The sequence below is a fragment of the Pseudochaenichthys georgianus genome, chromosome 8 (genome assembly GCF_902827115.2).
Source record: "Pseudochaenichthys georgianus chromosome 8, fPseGeo1.2, whole genome shotgun sequence".
In the NCBI taxonomy this organism is placed as follows: domain Eukaryota; kingdom Metazoa; phylum Chordata; class Actinopteri; order Perciformes; family Channichthyidae; genus Pseudochaenichthys; species Pseudochaenichthys georgianus.
In genome coordinates this window covers 257,112-267,788 of record NC_047510.2, presented here as the reverse complement: position 1 = coordinate 267,788, position 10,677 = coordinate 257,112, and the positions used below count along the sequence as shown (strand labels likewise).

Here is a 10,677-nt window from a genome sequence, read left to right as displayed (position 1 = left end):
CCGGAGGACATAGAGAGAGCATTTGAGGATTATTATAGGACACTATACGCACAACCAACTGCAGCAGAGGAAGAGAGTATGAAGGCATTTTTAGAGGGGCTGGACCTACCATCGATAGGAGAAGAACAGAATAGGCTATTGAACTCAGATATTACAGAAAAAGAGATGGGGGATGCAATTAGTAGAATGAAAAATAGCAAGTCACCAGGCAGCGACGGGCTGCCATCCGAATTTTATAAGATATTCAAATCGGAATTAAGCCCCTTACTGTTGGCATCATTTAAATATACTATGAAAGAGAACAAAACTCCCCCGTCATGGAAAGAGGCTATCATTACTACAATTCCCAAGGAAGGCAAGGATAAAGAATTATGTAGTAGCTTTAGACCAATATCCATACTTAATGTAGACTACAAGATGTATACGTCCATAATTTCGAAAAGATTTGAGACATTCATGCCCGACATTATAGATGAGGACCAGACTGGTTTTATTAGAGGGAGACAGACACAAGATAATATAAGGAAAACAATTCATATAGTGGAGGAGGCCCAAAGGAGGGGAGACAGTGCAATTTTAGTGAGTATAGATGCAGAAAAAGCTTTTGATAGTGTGAACTGGGTCTATTTGTATAATGTCTTAGAAAAGTTTGGATTTAATGAAAAGTCAATCAAATGTATAAAATCATTGTATCATGAACCAACAGCTAGAGTGAAAGTGAACGGTAGTCTGACGGATCGGATTAAATTAGAGAGGTCGACAAGACAGGGCTGCTGTCTCTCCCCAACACTTTTTGATATCTTCATCGAACCATTGGCCCAAGCAATCAGGCAGAACCAGAATATAAAGGGGGTTGAGGCAGGAGGTTTAGAACACAAATTGGGACTATTTGCGGACGACTTGATAGCATATATGGGGCAACCAGACGTGGGCTTCCCGATACTGATGGATTTACTGGAGGAATATGGACAATACTCAGGGTACAAACTAAACGTGACAAAGACACAGATTTTAGCACTAAACTACACCCCAACACCAGAGATCAAAGACAAATACAGAATTAGATGGGACATGGATACAATTAAATATTTAGGGGTTAACATCACAAAAGGATTAGACAAATTATACAATGCAAATTATACGCAGATCAATCAGAATATCAAGAGGGATTTATGTAGGTGGACAATACAGACCTTAGACCTTAGTTCAAGGATTGAAATAGTTAAAATGAATATACTGCCTAGGCTACTGTACCTTTACCAATCACTACCTATATCTATTCCACAAAGTCAATTTATGGAATGGGATAAATGGATTTCAAGGTTTATTTGGGGGGGGAAAGGCCCAGGATTAGGCTTGCGACACTGCAGCTACCCAAAGGGAGAGGAGGATTGGCAGTGCCGAGTTTCCAGGATTATTATTATGCAGCACAAATCAGAACAGTGGCATGCTGGTGTAATATGGAATACGTAGCTAAATGGAAGGACATCGAAACAAATGGGGAAAACAACCAGATTCAAAAACTACTCGGGGATAAAGAATTATTCAGGACACAGGAAAACGTATTAGACCCAATCACAAAATTCACTTTAAACACTTGGAACACGGTAATAAAGAGATACAAAATAGGAAAACAGACAAAGATTTTGAGATGGATAACAAGTGATAATGAATTCCAGCCGGGAAAAGAAGATGCAGGTTTTAAGCGATGGGCCCGAGGGGGCATTACAGCAATATGTAGGATGGTGGAAAAAGGGGAAATGCAGAGTTTTCAATATCTAAGAGATAAGTTTGATCTGGAAAGGGGTGACCATTTTAGATACTTACAGGTGAGAGACTATTATATAAAAGAAATAAAAATGGATAAAAACACTAAACAAAATGGGGTAATTAAGGTCATGATTGAAGCATATGAAGGGAAGAAAGGCAGGGTGATTTCAGCTCTATATCAGGCTCTGTTGGAGAGTAGGGGGAATTCAACTCTATATATAAAAGAAAAGTGGGAGAAAGAACTCGGGATTGATATGACAGAGGAAGAATGGTATAATGTATGTAGAGTGCAGCATTCAACTACTGGGTCAAGGGTATGGAGGGAATTTGGGTGGAAAAACATAATCAGATACTTCATAACCCCAAAGATAAAAGGGAGGTATGCCCCGGAACAGAACGCATGTTGGAGGCAATGCGGCGAGGTGGGGGCAGACCACACACACATTTTTTTTAAATGCCAAAAGATGAAGGGATACTGGGAGGAAGTGTGGGGAGTATTGAAGGGGATCTTAGGTTATGAGGTTCCTAAGACCGGCCTGATTTTATACTTGGGGAATCTGGTGCAGGAAAACTCACAGGGTGGGGACAGATACCTGATTAAGGTGCTGCTGGCTGCCAGCAAGAAAACAATTACCAGAGCATGGTACAAAGCAGATCCACCTACAAAGGAGCAATGGCTGGGAGTAGTACAGGAAATATTTGATATGGAGAGATTCACACACATATTGAGGATCCAGGAAGGGAAATTTGAGTCTAAATGGGAAAAATGGGTTGAATATAAAAGAAAAATGAATGACACCACAAATTGAGAGTTGGAACCAGACCATGATGTTGCATTAAAATAGGATAGAAAGCTTCCATGTCACTGTTTGCTTGTTTTTATTATTATTTGTATTTTCTTTTTTCTTCTTCAATGGGTCTCTAATTCAAGTGTATACTGAACTATATGTTGTTTTGTATGTTTATAAAAATGTCAATAAAAATGTAAGTGAAAAAAAAAAAGTAGGGTAGACGTGTGGATATTATCCGGTTGAACAAAACGTGCATTTATCTAACAGCTACGTTTCCCACAGATCTTATTTCCAGCTATTTTCTAAAATCCTATGGAGAAATCTCATTGCTTTTTTGTGGAGGGAAGCCATGCGCAGCTTACTTCCTGGTTTTAGGACGCCTCACTGCAGCTCTCTCTCCTCCTCTTCACACACCACACTTTTCGCTGCACTTTTCAGCTCTGAATGATGTGAGATGACCATAGACTGTATATATAAATGGACGTAGGGTCCGTGACGTCACCCATAGAATTCTGCAGAGTTGCCGTGAAGCCCTTAGTAGGCGGAGTCGGCCACTAACGGCTCGACAGCGACGTCAGAGTCTAACTCCCGCCTTCTCCCGCCTGCTCCAAATAAGGGCAAAGAGGCGGTGCTGAGGCGGAGCCGAGGTTGGACAGGGCGGGACCTGCTGCCACCGAGCGTGACGTTCCAGACCTAGCTCAGGCTAAGAAGCTAAGCTAACATGCTCTATTCAGTATTAAGCTAACAACCTATGCTAACAACCCAGCTTGAGGTCACTGCTCCTCGTTCCCGGCATATTCTGAAGGTAAGATACCCTGTAACTTTACAAAACTTGTTCTTTTGATTTAAATGTTCTTGAACCTACACTATACAATTGTTTTTTAAGTGCTTCACCGTTTTTCAAATATAAATGTCATTTGTAACTAAACTTTGTAAACTAGCAGAGATATGGCCAGTGTTGCGTGAATTAAATGTGATTAATGAAATATGACTGTTGAAAAAGAAAGGTGCTTTTATATTGATTAAACCATTTTTATTTATTTCAGCATTAAGAAAAAAGAAGATGGCAACCTCCTCCACGCCAAACTGCACAACCTGTAAGTTGATGGTCCTGGCTTACTTTACATGACTTCAGATGGTTGACATTACACACAAACATACTATACATATACATGTGTGCACAATTGTAGATAAACAGCACACAGTATATAAATATATATATAAAACTGTGTGCTGTTAATCTGTTTTTTGAGGTTTTGCTCTCTTGTTACTTTTAACCATACAGGTGTGATTTCATAGTTATTTTGCATGTTATTGTCAAAGGAACAAAATGAGAAACCCTTTATAATTCATTTGATATTCCTCATGATCTGAAGCATTTGTTGCTCTCATTTATTTTCCTCCCATAGTGACTGTATGGATAATCGGAGACAGCCCAGAGAGCTACAGAGACCATCGGCAGCAACCTTGGCCTCGACCTGAGGGTGTGCTGGTTCGGTTGGGGTGGACTGCGCTGGAGAGGTGTCCTCCCTTTCTTTTCCTACTCCCTGCGAGGAAGAGCAGTCCCGGATGTCCTCCTCATCCACTGTGGCGGCAATGACTTGGGGGATGTGCCCAGTGTTCAGTTGCTGAACCAGATGAAGGAGGACCTGCACCAGCTTCACCATCGGCACCCTGGCATGAAGATCATGCTCTCCCAGATGAACCAGAGGCGCCGGTGGAGGGCTGGTGCAAATCCTGTCAAAATTGACAAGGCCCGGAAGTTTGTTAACAGTGTTATGGCTACTTTTGTTCATAGCCTAAATGGTGCCATTGTTGACCACTCCAACATTAGACATGACAGTCCTGGGCTGTTTTTGCGAGATGGAGTTAATTTCACCCCTTGGGGAAATGATATTTTTGTAAAGTCACTAGCCAATTGCCTGAAAGACCACCTCCAAAGACTGTGAACTGCTAAAATGTCAGTATCACTGTCTTTGGATTTGGCCTTTAGAGTATGTATTCTAAGGCCCTTGCTAAGCCCAGACTGTCATGGCTAATGTTGAGTTAGATATTACATCTGTAGCCATAACACTGTTAACATGGCTGCTCTTCCTCTTCCCCACATCCCACCCCCCCCTCTTCCCCCAATGGACTCTGCAGCTCTCCAGGCCCACGCTGGGCATGGCTGTCTGTCAAACCTTTTATTTTGTATTTGTTATGATGTTTTTTGTTATTTTATTTGTTAAAATAATTATGTATTTATGTAAATATTGAAAATAAATTACATTCATATTTTCACTTCTTTTGTCTACTACTTACTGAAAATGTTAGCTATCACATCCAAATGGGACTATCAAATGAAAGGATAAGCTTACCATACAATACAGAAAACATTACACATTAAGGCTCAAATCTTTTCCCAAGCCGGAGCAGTCTGAAAAGAGTCCCAAGTTTAAAAACACAAAATCTTGACAATGAATACTACGCTGTCATGTATCAGTGACAATGCAAACAACAGGAAGGTCTCCCCTAGTCCCATGTATGTTGGCATCAATGTCATAAGCCTACCATAGAATGTAATTATGAAGTGCAATACCCACAATCCCTACAGGGTCGTACCGTCACAGAAGATAATACCTTTTAGAGAGTTTCTAAATTGTTCAGTATGCAGATAAATATTTGTTTTACAATAGAACATTTTTTCTCTATAAATGTTCCCACATGTTGTGAGCATCAACTTTAAATCTTTTGTCAACAAATAAAAAACATCTTAATTTCCTTTAGGACAACATTTTGTTCATAACACCACTACATTAACAATAAGCATAGGAAAATGATAACTGTCAACATTTAAGATTGTGCTTTTACTCTTTATTTAAATCAGATCTATTTACATTGAAAATGTGATAAAGCCACATTGAAAGTTACATCTTGCATTTTATGAAAAGTAAAGGTTTCGAATCATTGTATGACTTAAGTACACTACAAAATAAATTAAAGATGTGCAACAACTGTATCAGTAATTAAAATGATATAACCTATGCACAGGCTTGGGAGGGCTACTTGCCAAAAACACAACCAGTAACTGCATGTGAGTATCAAGATATAAAAGTAATGTAACCTGATAACTTTATTTTTGTTTTGGATTACTTCAATATCAAATGCAATGCAAATAAACACAGGAGAGAAGAAATATTAATATGATGTGTTTACTGAAATGTATAATATAATACCATAAAGCAGATTCAGGCAGTAGGTGTCGGATTCACAATGAAAGTATTATCCTCCAGAACAGTACGGCTTCAGAGAAGAGATACCATTTGATCATTTTACAACAAGCACTATCTGCTCTTTTTAGGTTTTGAATAAGATTGTAATCCTGAGTTTCCCTATTATTAGAAAAGTCAAACTAATGCGATTACATCTCTTCCCATGTAACTAAGGATTACACTTCCCTTTTTCTCTATACGATCTTGATTCGTGTTCGATGTAATCCATTACTATCTAAGCCAATACAAGTCATACCTTTTGGAAAATGGTCTCAAGTTTTAAATGATGCCTTCAATCTCTTTCACGTGGAGAAGACATCCCATTGGCCGAGGCGTTGCAACTTCCCTCAAGCGTCCTACATGAAAGAAAGATCACATGTTAGAAATGTGTGCACAAACTATTCAGTATGACCCGTCTTAGTTTAAAGCCCAAGTGTAAGAGTGAACAGAGGCGGAGTCTGTGTGTTGGCTGCTGCTACCCAAACCAACATCCTCACAAGCATTGACTGTTGGAATGTCATTACGCTCCACATGTGGAACAACAAAGGCTTCTTCAGGCATGCCTTGTATCATAATGATATTGCTCTGATCAGCAGCAAGACTGTTTTCACCACTACCATGGTCGACATCTGCAACCTCCTCCTTGCTGTTAACAGTCGAACTAGGAGTGTCACTGACCTCGTCATTGTTACTCACCTGCTTCTCCTTCCAGACTGTTGTTCTTTGGTGAAATAGAAAATGGTGGGCACTGCAGTGTTTTTCAGGCATCTCCTTCCCTAATAAAAATAATAAACAAAAACACATAAAATAACTTTTTGAGGTCTGTAGATATTCAACTTTCTTTTGAATAATGTTGTTTTAAATGTAAGAGTGCATTATAAAAGACAATAGAGGGCCAACATGTTAACTATTCAGTTAATCTTTTCAACAATTACGTGTTTCCAAGATTCAGATTCAAAGGATTGATGTCATAGCACATAGGCTACAGTGTGGGAATGGCAATGAAAATCATCTGTCCCGAGCTCCTCCAACAATGCAACAGTTATATAAGACATAAAACAATAAAATAAATTCAAAATTAAATTAAGAATAATAAATTAGTGCAGGCAGAAATCTATATACACGTAAATATAATAAGACATATGCAAGAACAGAATGTAAAGATAAATATTGTATAGTAAAATTAAATTAAATCATTTTTTTTTACAGTGATAGCTGTTAAGATAAATAAGTTATAAGATGACAACAGATGAATGAATGTTGCTATTAAAATAATGTAAAAAAAAGGTAATATAATTCATCTGTTTTTAACATAGAGTATGTGGGGGAAATGGCAATTCTCTATCTATGATAAAGAGTCTTTGCATACATTGAAGAGAAATGTGATGGTTTGCAAACAAATCGATTTCTATTTTTCTTTACTTAACTGGCAAAATCTTAATTTGGCCTTTAATCAAAAGAACATTACTCATCACTGATGTGCAAGCTGTGCCATAACAATTATTTAGCATTGTATAATGTATAACATGTATTTAATTAGTAACAACAATTTACACTCACAAATGGAACCAAGTTATTATTATTTTTTAAAAGGATCTGTACCCATGAGTCCGTGCTGAAGGGATGACTCTCAAAGTGTTCACTGCACAGGCGAGAAGAAACGTTGGGGGTCCATGTATTCCTCCGGATGTTCAGCACCCACTGGTCCAGCCTGTCTGGATCACCGAAAGTAAACCTTTATTCAAAAATACATGAAAACCGACCCAAAGACAACAGGAGGGTTAATGCCATATTCACTTAATAACGCATGAACAACTTTTACAGATATTTCTATATAGTCTGTGTTGGTAAATGTAATCTAGGTTGCACATTTCCTGCTGAAATACATGCCTGCCAAGTTACTGCGTGGCACTTTGGTTTTGATAAAACAGTGTAGTTCCACTATATAAACGTTACATTCATAATCAAACGAGACAATATGCAAGATAAATAGCTATTTGTTGTTATTCTTAATGCTTGTCATTCACACGTTAATAAAATAAAATAAGTACCGATACATAGCAGAACAATTGTGGCGATGTTCAGCTTAATAAGACTTGTTCAACATCATTTCTTTAGCTAATACTATAGCGGGCTGCAGGCGAACCAAGTCCGCGTTTCGCTGCATTCCTTGATCTCCAGTTATAACGCCGGGCTCCGCCGCTGGCCGAAGCTAATGGAGCCGCAAAGGGCTAGCTACGGCTCCGGTTAGCTTCGGCGGCGGACTCCGGCGGCCACCACTGGGATAATTGGGTCCCCTTTTAACATTTGCTCCCATTTAGCATTATGGGCGTCATAGCCATAGACTATAAAAGTCTTACCCAAGGCTGAATCATAAACTAAACTGTATATATATATACACATGCATAAAGGGTTACGTCCTTAACTAGCTACATAACAAGCTAAGCTAACAAGCACACAAACACCTGCTAACGGGGTTAACATGTATAATATTATCATTTTACTCACCGAAAAAAGCTGTGAGTAGACTTCTTGGAAGTTCTGTTAGTACATTCAAGCGCACAGCACGACATCTTAATTGTCTGGTATATCACCACGAACACGGCTAAAGCTAAAGGGTCAAGTACAGTACTATGACTAACTAACGTTGTAGCCTCTATGGTTGTAGCCTAGCAGAGTGGACAAGTTGCTGTTAGCTGACAGTGAGGCACGTATCTGTCAATCAAAGTGACCACGCCCTAATGTATGCACAAACTTTAAGACCTAATATAAATAAAAGGGTCGCGTTAGAAAACAATTCACTCACAGATCCATAATCATGAAGGTGGAATCTAACTATATCGATAATAAAATGTATGGAGCCAGGGAGAGAAACATGTTTTTTTCCGCTGTAAAGTTGGGCATTTTAACATGGGGGTCTATGGAAATTGCTCCTTTCTGCAGCCATCGCCTATCGGCCAATATATGAACTGCAGTGTGTGGCACTTCCGTATTGGCTTCCCGGCTCTTCCCCAGAGTTTGCCGCTTGGAGATGACGTGTGGTGGGGATGGCAGCTCAGTGCCCCTATGGTCATTAGTTTTTTGCCACACACATTAAATAGGAAAATACGCATGCGCAGTGTAGTTTTTACAGTCACCGTTCACTTAGACCAGGGTTCTGCAACCTTTTTGACCAAAAGTGCCATTTTGCTCCTTTTTCCAAAACATTTTTTTGTCTGGAGCCGCAAAACATATTTCATAGTTTTTTATTGTTATATCAGACAAAAACTACAGTTGTTTTGCATTTATTAGGCTATTTATTACATGATATAAAACTGTTAACCTCTAATAAGAAACAAAGAACTCTTATAAGGAGAATTCAAAATACTACACAGGCCTACTTTAAAATAAATTATACACAGCACTTGGGGAGTCCTCTGCACATTTGAAGGGGAAAAAAATATTATTAAAATGGGCCCACTTTGAAATAAATATATATATAGCTGCACCCTAAAAAGAGTTAAAGGTAGGGTAGGTAAGAATGGAGAAACCAGCTCGAGTGCGCTAGAATTTGAAAGTACACAAGCGGAAAAAATATGCCCTTTCTTACAGAGCCCCTCCTCCAACACACACGAACGCGCACATGACCAATGAGGGCACGAGATAAATTTGTGCCCAGATGGAAGGCTGACAGGCAGGTAGGCCATCCAGTTATTTTAGCCGGGCCGAGGCAGATCGTGCTTTTTACAGCGCTACGGCTTCCACAGATTAATTTTTGTATGTATTTATTGTCAGCATTTAATATATTCATTGCTATCGGGACGTTAAGAGCATTCCATGGAATATAACAACAAGTATTTTCTGAAATAAATTACATACCCATTGAATTATGACTGAAGATCGTCAGCTGTCTTCCTCTCCGTGTTGTTCCTCGATACGTAAAGGCTGCACCACCGTTGACAACTTCTCTCCACATATCAGACATCCCGGTAAATCAGCATCGTTTGCTGTGAAAGCAGATAACTCTGTCCACGCAGAACTAAATCCTGTGTTCCTCCGGTACTTTTCTTTGATTTATCCATAGTTCGCTCATCGAGCCGGGGGTCAGGTTATTCGCCTCCAAGAAAAGGCGCGCTCGCGCGGGACCGTAGCAGGATGTGACGCATATTTTAGTTGACCTAATTAAAACCGTTTTGTTTTTATTTATGTGTCACAGTATCACCTCAAAATACAAGATACGAAACATTTTCAACCATGCAACAAAATATAAATAGTCCTACAAATACTTTTATTTTATTTCCTTCTTATTTTTGTCTAAACTCAAGGGAGCCAGAGCAGAGGGCTTAAAGGGCCGCGGGTTGCCGACCCCTGGATTAAACCATCGGACATAATATAATGATACACACTATATGACATGTTGTATTATTGTGAAAACAAGGTTGAACTAAGTTCCCATGTATTTATTGTGTTAAAGATTCATCATGTGTGTCTTGTGCTTGAGTTTGAAGATTGAATGCAGGTTTAATGCACAGATTGTAACACTAATGGCCTGAGCTCCTCTCTGAATCGTGAGTAAATGAAACTCAGCGGATTGTTTGCCCATAGCACCATCTTGTGGGAATTCTTAAAAAAAAATGGTTGAAACTGTGACCAGACATTCAGATAACAAACAAGCTAGGGAGCAAAACAAAATGTAAACAATTTAAAACAAAATGAAGTTAATCTATTGAAAGAAATAATCATTTGTGTGCAGGATCTCCCCAGTGTCTTTAGATTTCGTTGTAAATGATTGTAGTGGTTTATAAAGCTCTTGATGGTGTGGCCCCCTCATGGATCTGGCTTTATGTCCCTGGGCAAGCCCTGAGTGTATTTGATCCAAACTCAAG

At 39.1% G+C, this 10,677-nt stretch overlaps 2 long non-coding RNA genes across 2 annotated transcripts; one reads left to right on the top strand and one right to left on the bottom strand.

Annotated features, from left to right (window-relative positions):
- Nucleotides 1–3,099: 3,099 nt before the first annotated feature.
- Nucleotides 3,100–4,204, top strand: LOC139434284 (uncharacterized). The gene is made up of 3 exons (XR_011643642.1): nucleotides 3,100–3,366; nucleotides 3,608–3,658; nucleotides 3,971–4,204. It is a non-coding gene; the product is annotated as an uncharacterized lncRNA (long non-coding RNA).
- A 1,907-nt stretch (nucleotides 4,205–6,111) lies between these two features.
- On the bottom strand, nucleotides 6,112–7,536 carry LOC139434283 (uncharacterized). Its single transcript, XR_011643641.1, has 3 exons — nucleotides 7,415–7,536; nucleotides 6,509–6,588; nucleotides 6,112–6,168 (listed from the first exon to the last, which is right to left on the bottom strand). It is a non-coding gene; the product is annotated as an uncharacterized lncRNA (long non-coding RNA).
- Between the last annotated feature and the right edge of the window lie 3,141 nt (nucleotides 7,537–10,677).